Here is a 12,508-nt window from a genome sequence, read left to right as displayed (position 1 = left end):
TAATTGTACGAATGATACAGGAAGATAAAGACAGATCGTAAAGGTTGACGAATTATTGTTTTCAAATTTCTTTAAACAAAATTTAATGTACGTAGTTTCTCTAAAAATATTGGACGAGTTAACTATATATATATATATATAATATTAATTCGATATTTTTATATAAAATACAGTTTCGCTTCGTTCGAAACAGTGAGATAGAAAAAAACATTATTTTCTCAATTCTACCCGAAACAATAAAAATAGTGGACCATCACATGTTAAAACACATGTCATACGACCAAGATTAAATTAGACCAGACGTGCGAATCGATGCGATTCGTGGAGGGAAGAATAGCAACGACTATAGTGGCTATAGTATAGTGGAAGCTATTAACGAGTCCGCGGTCCAACGTTCCGGAAGAACGGTGGACACCGCGCCGTGAAATATTTTCGAAACGATAAAATTTCGGCCGGTATCGTTCGGTTACCAGACCAGGCGCACGAGTAAATTAATTACGAAACACGGCGACAATTACCAGCGCGACCGGTGGCAGGAAGCTCGATCCATTTCCGTCTGTATAATACGCGACGAGAGATTATTGTTCCTCTCGTCGATCGACTTCCAATTTTATTTTCTCGTGAGTGTGCAATTGACAATATTTTCTCTCGACGAGATAGACATCGCAGGTTTCGCGTTTTGTTCGCGTCGAAGTCGTTCGAAGCCGTCATTCTGATTTTATCGTCGTTGAGTCGATGCTCGTCAAAGAATGATAAATTTATTTTTCACCTTTTATTGGAAACATTTTTGGGAGTATACGTTTTTTTCTTTTCTACTAAATCGAATTAATAATAGTAACGTTTCATACGTTATAATATAATTTTGCAGACGCCATGTTGGATAGGATCGCAACGCCACTTGCGGATTTTTAATAAACTAATTATAGTTACCGATTACTCAAAATGAATCTTGTGTGTGAGAGGAGTAAATTCCACGGAAAATTCTTAAAAAAAGATAAAACCAACAGATGATCTAGATTCAGCAAAATCGATCAACGGAATGAATATATTTTAACAGAGATCGTCGAGCCATTCCAAAATCGTTTTTTAATGGCCGAGTAATAACTCCATTCCATTCCAAAAAATTGTTCCCTCAACAAATTCTCTCTTCCTCGTTTTTTTATTTTTAATTCATGGTAAAATTCACGGAACCATAGTTTTTCAAGCTGGATCTTTATTTTATCGTTTTATTTTTTCATTTTATATTTTCGAGTTCGCCTCGATTTTTGCACTTTTTTTCCTCTTCATTTTTCTTTTTTTCTATTATTTAGCCATGTACTGTCATACGCGTTTCGACATTTAATAAAATAAATACGGAGATAATAATTCAATTATTGAAAAGAACAGCTGGCAGAACGTAGAGGAAGAATAAAAAAAGAAATTGAAATCAAGCTTCTTCCGGCCATTGCTTTGCACGCCATTACCAACCGAGTCTAAACAAACTTAATGCCATCTATTATGCGTTCGCTGTTAACATTACTCTTACTTTGCTCCGTATATATATATATATATACATCTCTATTAGACAAGATTTGTTCATATTTTAAAAGCCATCGTGCTTTATCGAGATATAAAACTTCATTTTCTACGGAGCCAGTTCACTTCAATTTCCAACGCCATCCAGCGAAATAACGATATAAGATGGTAACAAAGAAAATTCGCTTCGATACATTTGCCAGTTTCATAATTAATAATTTTTCGCAGTGAAATCATTTCGCAAATAATTATTTTAACCGAGAAAAATTCCTATTGTTGTTAATCTCACTTGATATTAAGATTAATATTCGTATATCGCGGAATTCGAAACTAACATTTAAAAGGTTTTCCTCTTGGAAAACCACTTGAGATGATTCTCGTCAATGATATTACAGATATGCAAACTTCAAAAAATCGAGAACAGCATTGCATCACATCAGCCTCTCTTCGATTCGTTCTGCGTATCAGCTTTCAAAGTCAAGCTCACCCCAAAAGTGGCCCTCTCCATCCGTTCGCCTCCAATATTTCCACCCCCTGATCAAAGAGGATTCCGCGGGATGGATGCAACGGTGCACGCAATATTTCGTCAATTCCTTCCCACGGCTGACCTGTCTTACATCGAGGAATTCCTTCTTCTAGGATACTTGGGCCCGTGTGTGTTCACCTCATGTTTACGCTCGCGTTCACAGCCGAAAAACTGTGGTGTGCGCACCGTCTCGATTTCCACGGGTGAAATGGCCCTCTGTCAGTTTCTTCTTCTTCTTCTTCTTCTTCTTCTTCTTCTTCTTCTTCTTCTTTTTCTTTTTCTTGTTGTTCTTCCGCTTTTTCGAACTTTCGACACGTCGACACGTCGGAACGAACGGAAAACGAAGAAAGTTTTGTTGCGGGATCGTTAATTTTTCCTGTCACATAAGGCTTATTGGATTCGTTTGTGTGTTTGTGGATTGTTGAATTTAAATTTTTATGCTTTTTTTTTCTTTTGCTAATGTAATTTTCTATATATATATATATATATATATTGTATTCTGTCTAAAAAAAGGAGAATTTATCAAAGAAATTTTTTGGAAATACACTTTTAATAATTTTTCATCCTGTTCTACAAAAAGTTTTTCATTTCAAAGAATCTTATTTACTTGATGCAAGGATCGATGTGTTTTGCCACATTAGATAAAAAAAGCAATCTTGTAATTCTTTTTCTCTCTCCTCCACACTCCCCATTTTTCTCCACACATTTCATTTCGATCAACAGTTCCTTTCCCACACGAATTTATATCGTTTTTCGATATAAATTTTTTAAAGCTTTGCTCCATCATCTTTTTCATTTCGGCCAATAATTCTTTCCACCTGTCATTATTCTTCGAAACAATGCTTCTTTCCCGCATTTTCTTTCTTTATTTTCGATCAACAATTTCCTCTCTCTTCAAAATCACTCTTCAAAATCTTCACACGCATCAAGGAACCTCGCAACACCGTCATCCTTCCTCCGCTCCTCTTTTTCATCTCGATCAACAATTCCTTCCAAAAGAAAAGAAAAAGAACCACGTATCTTCTTCTTCGAAAGAACGCAATAATTCCTCGCGAAAAAGTGTCCAAGTGAATCTCGCAACACCATCCTCTCCACTTCCTCCGCTTCCTCCTCACTCGTTCGCCCATCCTTTTCATCTCTGTGTGGAACAGCGAAGAAGAAAGAGAGGGAGACGAGGAGGACCACTTCGTGTCGTCGCGCACTCCGCCACTCAACGAGGGGAAACTTCTGCTGCGCACACGTGTTCCACTTTTCGTATACCCCCATCTCCTCTCCCCCCCCCCCTGTCCCGCTTTTAGCATATCTTGTTTTTTCCTAGCGTGACGCGGGACAATCGACTTCCGTTGGAGGATTTTTCCTCCTCCTCCTTTTCTTTTTTCACGAGACGCCACTTCCACCCTCTAGTCTTTTCTTTTCACCCTTCTCTCTTTCCTCCCTCCTTTTCCCCAATTCTGATTCTCCTTCGCGCACGCGCCAGCGCGAACAAAACAGGGGGGAGGGGGATAATTATACGCAACGGTTGGAAACGGTTTAGCTTCGCACGCTCGTTCTCCAACTCCCTTTCCACGATTCGAGTGGCTTAGCCGAGGTGTGCCGTGGATGGAAAGCGGGATTTCTGGGTCGCGGGTTGTAAATAGTGTAGTAAATATGCGAGGATCGTGCGAAACAGGGAGGTGTAATTCGAACACGCGAGATCAGGCGAATCGCAATACTTTGGAATACTTTTGTGAGGAGGAAAAATCGCGGATGCTTCCTTCGAAATCTTTAAATAGCTCAACCTTCGGGCATTTTTTCCGTTAATAAAAATAGATATGGATATGAAGGATAGTTAAAAGGATACGATTCTTGAATTCTCGTATCGCGTCGAGAACATTAGAAAATAGACATTGGCGAGACATCTAGCGGCAATCTCTAAAACCGCGTAGACATCGACGCGACGAATAATTCTGAAATCGTGCAATCTCGAAAACTGCGCATCCTCCCCAAGACAGGATTAAACGAACCCTCTCAAAGAACCACCCCCTCTCCGATGATGGATTTAAAGGAACAAATTTCCAGCTTCCCTTTTATAAAAAGAGAGAGAGAGAGAAATTCGAAGAAAATAAGTGAACCGCGTGTTCCAAATGAAAGAAATAAAAAAAAAAAGTGAAAGAGAATCGAAAGAAGATAAGCACGTGTCGCTGCGGAATCCTGTAATCCGCCATTTCGAATTTCGATCGGAATATGTCGTTTATGCCGCGTGTTCCCCACCGTAACGTCACGAATATCTCCAACTTTTCTCCATATTTCGCGGAGGAAAGAAGAAACGGCTCTCGATTTATCGAGTTACTTACCACAACGTATCCGTCTCGGATGGAAACCGGCGACGTGTCTGTCTCGATCCTCCTCCGATACAATTTCTGGGAGGGATTACCAAGTTTAAGTTGGAGGGGGGGAGGGGGGAGATATCGTGATTGCGAGAAAATTATTTTATTTTGATAAAAGGAATAAATCGATCCTTACGAATCCCCAGTTTCGTGGAATAATTTATCTTGAGACGATTGCGGGATAGAACTTTATTTCGTTCGGGGATTCCCTTCTCGAGATTTATACGCGTTCAATTTTATGGGACAATTTATTTTTAGATAGATTTTTATTCTCTATTTCTTCTAGATAGATTTTTCAATCGATGGAATGGTTTTTGACGCGCGAGTAAATTAATTTTTGTCTAAATAAGATACAACGAAGGATATATAAATAAATATTGGATGAGGATATATAATGACGAATCAAGCTTAGAAAATGGAATAATTAATTAAAGCCAATTATAAAGCCAGAGATATATAATAATAAAAAAAAAAATGAATAAATAAAGAAACTTATTCCTTTCTCAAATATCAATTCTATAAATTTGAATTATTTTTCAAAATAATTTTCTTCCTATGATTCTCACGTTTCAAGAGTTCGAGAAAATATATATATAGGATCACTTCACACGTGATCCAAGCAAGGAGAACCTGTCTGAAACCAGGTGAGATCTTACACGAATTAAGATCCCTCGAGACACGGTTAAATTCTCTCTGGAATGTGGAAAACAACTTGATCACACGTTGCCAAGACTTAGAAATAGGGAGGAACGCAATAAAGCAAAGCCGTGGTCCGGATTCTCATCCGGAGGAAAAACAGATTTTCCAGGTCACTCGTTTGCATCGAAGCTTTGATAATCGAAAACAAGGAAGAAGGATCGCGAAAAATTCCTTTTTTTTTTTTTTTTTTTTCTACAAACTTTCATACCTTCCACGAATTCGATTCGAAACTTTCTTCCCAATTCCCCTCGTTTATATACATGCAAAGATGCGACTCGTATCACTTTATTCATTTCCCTTCTCGAACAGCAAAACAAAACGATCCACACCTCTATGTAACATAATTTATTTCCTTTATTAATTATATTCCTTCTCGCTGTTACTTTTGGTCAAATCGTTTCACAACCTGAATATCTAATAATATTCTATAATATCTAATTATAAGTAACAACGATAACACGTACAACATAAAATAAAAATTTAGAAAAATTAATCAATCGTACAATTACTTTAATACGAGTGAATAGTGAGAACAGAGAATATCTCTCTCGTGTGTGAGCCTCGATTTGTGAACCACTGTAGATGTATCATCGAATACGAAACGGTATTAAGCACGATGTACGATGTTCTTTTATGGTTTCACGACCGATCTCGCGTGTCCATGCACCGAAAGTCTCGGGAATAAAGGGGAGCGTGGATCGTTAATTGCGAAAAGTAGGACAATTACTTGGAGGAACCCGAGCACAAGGGTTCCTTTATCTCGTACATTTCCGGATTTAATTAGCTGCTGCGCGTAATTACGAGTCCGTGCATCGAATTTTAACCCTCGAGGAGGGTAGTAAGACGCGGGTGGGAGTTATGGCGGATATAAATTATAAACTTATACTCAATCGTATATAAACTCGATCCATTTCCACGGTGAAATTGATTAAAATCGATTATCTTAATTAATTTATGTTCGCGCCTCCAATTCGATCGAAATTGAAATTCCATTGATTCTTCGAAATAAGTGTAAATATAATACTTTCGATACTGTACAAACGTTGATAGATTATTTATAACAAAAAAATTAAAATTAGGAAATTGAAATTCCATTGATTCTTCGAACTAAGTGTAAATATAATACTTTCGATACTGACGTACAAACGTTGATAGATTATTTATAACAAAAAAATTAAAATTAGGATAATATTCGCGTCTCCAATTCGATCGTAGAATAGATTCTTCGTGAAATTGAAATTCCATTGATTCTTGGCAAAAATTGGCGAACGAAGTGTAAATATAATAATTCAAACGTTGATAAATTATTCGTGAAAAAAAAATTAAAATTAGGATAATGTTCGCGCCTCCAATTCGATCGAAATTGAAATTCCATTGATTCGATAGAAACTGTACAAAAATTGAGCAAACGAAGTGTAAATATAATAATTCAAACGTTGATAGGTTATTCGTGAAAAAAAAATTAAAATTAGGATAATGTTCGCGCCTCCAATTCGAAATTGAAATTCCATTGATTCGATAAAAACTGTGCAAAAATTGGCGAACGAAGTATAAATATAATACTTTGGATATTGACGTGCAAACGTTGATATATTATTCGTGAAAAAAAAATTAAAATTAGGATAATGTTCGCGTCTCCAATTCGATCGAAATTGAAATTCCATTGAAAATTGAAATTCCATTGATTCTTGGCAAAAATATAATACTTATATATAAAAAATATAATACTTCAAACGTTGATAGATTATTAGATTATTCGTGAAAAAAATTAAAATTATCGTAATTCCATTGATTTCAATATACGTTATCCAATGAGGATCTCTTTCGAAAACATTTTTCTTTCGACTTTCCACGAATAACACGTTTAATAACATTTTCCAACCACAGGGAACATCTCTCCATCTCGGGCGTACAAAAGAATCGTAATTGTAATGCATAAATTTAGCGGGAAGAAATTTCGAATAATCCGTGCGGAAATTTTCATCCGGGAAGAAGAAGTAAAAGTCGAAGGTCTCCAAGTCCAACGGGGGAGGGGGGTTAATTTCGAGTTACTCTGGTGGATTTTAATTTGATCACGCGCGTGGAAAAACGGGTGTGGGGGGAAGAGGAGAAAATTAAGCGTGAGGGAAAAAACTTTCAACCATTCCCTCCGTTTTTATTTCGTTTCCCGCTCACTTTTCCTTTGATCTCGTCAACCATTCATTCCACTTGTAAGCTAATTCCGACCAATAATAATAAAAGATACTTGTACGAGCTCGAACCATCGATTCACGGATTCAAACAGTTTCACGTTACTTATAAAACCAGATGACTCGAATTTATTTAAATCAATTTATCGTGTATCGAGGGGGGGAAAAAACTCGACGACTAAAATATCGAACCAAATATATCACGCGTTTCTAAAGAATTTTAAAAACGAATTACATCCATCATTCTATCGATACATTATACTTAAAAAAAAAAACCTCGAAACAATTATTTACTTACTCATATCGCCACCCAAATACGAAAGATCTCTTCTTAACTTCATACTTAACATTATCCCTTACAAACTCGATGACTAAAATATATATCACGTTTCTAAAGAATTTAAAAAACGAATTCATCAAAAACAAATTACATTCATCCTATCGATATACTATACTCAAAAAAAAATCCAAAAAACCCAAATACAAAAGATCCCCTCTTCTTAAACTCATACTTAATATTATTCCTTACAAACTCGACGACTAAAATATATATCACGTTTCTAAAAAATTTAAAAAACGAATTCATCCTATTGATACACTATACTCAAAAAAAAAAATCTCGAAATTATTTATTTACTCATATCGCCAAATACAAAAGATCTCTTCTTAACCTCATATTTAACATTATCCCTTACAAACTCGACGACTAAAATATATATCACGTTTCTAAAAAATTTAAAAAACGAATTCATCCTATCGATACACTATACTCAAAAAAAAATCTCGAAACAATTATTTGCTTACTCATATCGCCACCAAAATACAAAAGATCCCCCATCCCTTACAAACTCTTCGACTAAAATATATATCATGTTTCTAAAGAATTTAAAAAACGAATTATATTCATCCTATCGATACACTATACTCAAAAAAAAATCCAAAAAACCCAAATATAAAAGATCCCCTCTTCTTAACCTCATACTTAACATTATCCCTTACAAACACTCCGCCAACACGAATCCTCTTCGTTTCCTTCTCTCAGGAAAAATCTCCCCTCTTCGGACAAACCGAATTCTCGCAATCAGAGAAATCCTTCCGCATCCCCAACACCAACAAATCCCTCCCTCCCGTCTCCTCCACGAAATTGGACTCATCCCCCCCTGTCCAACAACCACGGACTTGTAACTCGAACACCCGAAAATTCCACGCCACGAAAACCGCGCGCACCACCTCCGAAAGGAAGGGGGCGAAAAAGAGAAATGCGAGTGGAGAAGGGGAGGAGAGGAGAGGAGGGGGGGAGAGGAGGGCGGTGAAACTGAAGCGAAACTCGAGCGAGCCGCTTGCAGCCGCGCCATCGAGCGCGGATATACGGTTGGAGAGGAGGAAGAGGGGGAGGAAGGGGTGTGCAAGTCGAGTGCGGAAACACATGCTTTCACGTGCGGAAAGCACGTCGCTCTGTTTCCAAAAAGGAAGGAGTCCGGACACGATACACGCGGCGTGTCGTGTCGCGGAAAAAGCTGGGGAAGGGAACCGCTTCTTCCCTCCCCTCCCCTGTTATTCACCGGAATTGGAAGGGAATATCGAAAATACGCTCTCGATGATGAAAATTTACCTCGGTAAATTTCGAACGGGCACGGTACAGAGTTTAATTAAGCTCGCCATTCCTCGCTCTATTTCTCTTTATTTTCCACTTTACTTTCGCTGCCGCGATACTGTTGTCACTGCGTAAGCGAGTTTTTCGACCGAGAAGCGGAGAGGCGGTACGTTTGGCAACACGGTGAATCGAGGTGCCGTTGTCGCTCGACGAAGGCCTATTCGGTGGTAATTTTTCACGTTGAGTTTGTTACGGAGTTGCGTTCATTTTTAAACTGGATTAATCGAGATTTTCTTCGAAAAAGGAAAGAAACATTTTAATCGCGAGTTAGTTTGCGAATAAGTGTTTGTAAAACGTCAATTTCTATCTTTTACTATCTTCCTAAAAATTATATACGTTAGATTAGTTTTCAATGATCGATGATATTAAAAACTGAACTAATTTTTCTCTGTAAATCTCTCTCTTCTCTTTCGTACAAATGACAAAATGGAATGGATCGAAGAACAACTCGAATCTCCTTCTTCGATATTATCCTAAAATTCGAAACGAAAGCAGAGTGGATTGAATTCTCACGCAAATATTTCTAGCTACTAATTTATGTATCGAGAGGAAGAAAAAACGGATTAAATTCTTTTCTTTCGCGATAACAGAGATTTTTCAGCCCCACCGCTTTTTATCCATTTGCCCCTCTTCCACAACCTCGTTGTTATCTCGTTGCCAACTGGAAACTCCTTTTTTATTTCATCGACATCTCGCCGATGGCCGTTCGTTTCGACGACGACCAACGACTTGGCACCGGTTACCGTCGTCGAAATTTGAGGATGGGTCGTGGAAACGTAGCGGAGGATGGAAAAAAAGAATTAACGAAACGTTACTCTCTCTCTCTCTCTCTCTCTCACACACACACACACATATATATATATATAGGCGCTGAAAGTTTTCCTATTATGGTCGAAGCCGAGATGCGGACAAACGTCCCTCCTCCGCGCTTCCGGTTGTCAGCCACTTCCGCGTCGACGACGACGTTCAGAATTCCGAAATATAGGTCGCGAAATAAGTTAAACGCGATACCTGTTTCGCGGATTTCGTATTGCTTGATTCCATTAAACGTTTCCATTAATGTTTCCTCGAACAGATGAGAAAATTTTGTTTCCTTCGTAATTTGCCAATGTAAATTAAATTTTGAATAGAAATAGAAAAATATAGAGCGGATAGATAGATTGCAATAGATTGCACACACAAATAAATTTAATCTTTTTCTTCGTTTAAAAAAAATATGCTCTCTCTTCCTCTCTCTTCGTAGAATTCGCTTATTGAAAATTTACGAATAATTTTTCTAAAATTTGATAACGATGAGGTTTACATGGTATAACGGTTATTTACGTAACATCGACGCGACGTCGCGCGAGGATGGATGTTATTGACAGAATTTGGAGGGAGGCAACGAGCAAAAAACGATCTATCGATTCGGGGGATACTCCTGTTTTTCAAGTGATGCTGCGATTTGCACAACAATGCTTTTATGGAGTGAAGGATCGTGGCGGTCGTAAAATGAGCGGGAAAAATTTCAACCTTATGCCCTTATGGACGTTTACTCCAACGATATCTCTATCGTAAACCGATCAGAAACAGAAGATTAATCGTTAAATCAAAATAGGAAATCGTTTGAAAATATTTCGTTCCTCTTCTATATCTCGGTAACCAGGATATTATCTTATTATTATCCAAATTATTATTATCTTATTTAATTATTATTATTTAATTATAATTATTATTATCTTATTATTATCCAAACTGAGTGAATTGCACTCTATATTTTTATTCGAGCCCAATAATTTCACGTTATTTTAATTTTCATCTAAAGAAAATTGATATCGGACAAATACTCGTTCCACGCGTTCAACCATTTGATTCAAGTCGCTATCTAGTCGAAACTCAGACAGTGGTTTTCGAGCGATTGCATAGAGGGACTATGACTTCCTTATCATCGGCCACGCTATCACAAAGGCAAGGACAATTCCCTCGAATTCCCATTCTCTCCTCCTTCCTTCTTGTTCACTCGTAACGTTTGAAATTTCCCGCGTGAATACAAATTAATCGCTCGTTTCGAAGACGGAGAAGATAATTAATCGATCGAATTATTAGGACGAGGTTCGAGATATAATCATTAATCAGCCACGCTCTGCCAATAAATTTCGAGTATCCATAACGCTGGATTTCGAATCGTTCCAACTATCATATCCGTCTTCCCATTTCGATCTGTTTAACACTCGAAATATTATTACCGACCGAGCTAAAAACGGCCCCTCCCCTCAATGATCAATATCACGCGTTAATCGATTATGACGTCACGCGTTATGAATTCTCATCGGTGTGGAACGTTGATGATTAAATTTCAGTTGTTTTCAATTGTTCATCCGTTACTATGATATATATTCCACGAACCTTGCGCACGAAAAGTGAAACTGTTTTATCTTCTATCTTTGAATTTGAAGTTTGGAGAAAAAAACTTAAACTAAAGTTAAAAATTTGTGAAGTAGTATACTTATTAAAATGCTCCAACGACATTTGTTCGATATTATAGCTGATCCGTTTCCCTGTAACTTGGCCAATTACGATTATTTCCAATTATTATTACGACTCATCGAAGTAATTAAATTTTCAAACAAACTTGAATCATTTACGGACTAGTCAACGATATCACAATTACGATCCAAACTTTCTATTCTATCTGATCCTGTTTGAAAATCGTACGAGTAATTTACACTCTCTCGTTCTTCTTTTTGCTCTTCTATATTAGATGCGACGAATGTTCAAAAGACATCCTCGACACTCATCAACGATTTCTCGATCGGTCGATCAATTCACGCTGATTCGACAAGGAGGATAGCAAGGAGGAAGACGGAAGTGTTCCTCTTTTCACGCATCCTGTTATTAATATCGTAACGTATCGAGCTCGATCGGCTGACGTGTGCCACGGGGGGGGNGCAGCGTTTCGAGAGAGTCAGCGTTTCGAGAGAATCGAGCTATTAATCACGTGCTCGACCGTGCTCGAATTCATCTGTGCCAGATTGGATCTCGGAATTCATCCTGCATCGCGGATTCCCTTTGTCGTCGACACGGTGCATCCCAATTTCCAGATTTCTCGAGTTATATCGAGCCCTATCACTTATCGTCGATCGTCCAAGTGCTCAATGGAGTATACACATATATAATAAATACAGTGTAATAAAACAGGACGTGCCAGATTCCATCGTCTGAGGACGCAGGATATATATATATATATATATATATATATATATATATATATCGATTATATCGTGTAACATTGGGAAGTGAAAAATTATTTTCGGGTTTATGATCACTCGAATCCTCCCCTTTTTCTTTTTTAATCAATATCCAACGCGTCCATCTTGTATGGAAAACACAGTATTTCGTGTGAAATCGTTTCATACGTAATAAAACTCCTATTATACTACTGCGAATATTTGTTTATCCGACGAGTTCGAGACTCGTAAATAGAATTTCTACTAAATATAAATATAACGACTTCAGATATCGATTATTAAAATCCCGAATTCGAATTATCGTCGAAAACTCTCATTCTAATTTAATACAA

The 12,508-nt window shown here is 37.5% G+C and overlaps 1 protein-coding gene across 4 annotated transcripts in view; it reads right to left on the bottom strand.

Annotated features, from left to right (window-relative positions):
- The window catches only part of LOC122718126 (dipeptidyl aminopeptidase-like protein 6), a 61,139-nt gene that overhangs the window by 41,820 nt on the left and 6,811 nt on the right, over nt 1–12,508 (bottom strand). Inside the window, exon 1 of one of the 4 annotated variants that reach the window (XM_043942846.1) lies at nt 4,375–4,440. The exons of the other annotated variants lie outside the window; for them this stretch is intronic. The gene's annotated coding sequence lies outside the window, so the exon portion shown is untranslated. Of the gene's footprint in view, nt 1–4,374; nt 4,441–12,508 lie in introns of those variants that run through there. 4 annotated transcript variants of the gene reach the window in all.

Source organism: Apis laboriosa, unplaced genomic scaffold (assembly GCF_014066325.1).
Source record: "Apis laboriosa isolate Shangri-la unplaced genomic scaffold, ASM1406632v1 scaffold5_cov152, whole genome shotgun sequence".
Classification (NCBI taxonomy): domain Eukaryota; kingdom Metazoa; phylum Arthropoda; class Insecta; order Hymenoptera; family Apidae; genus Apis; species Apis laboriosa.
This window is presented reverse-complemented; position numbering and strand designations above follow the sequence as displayed.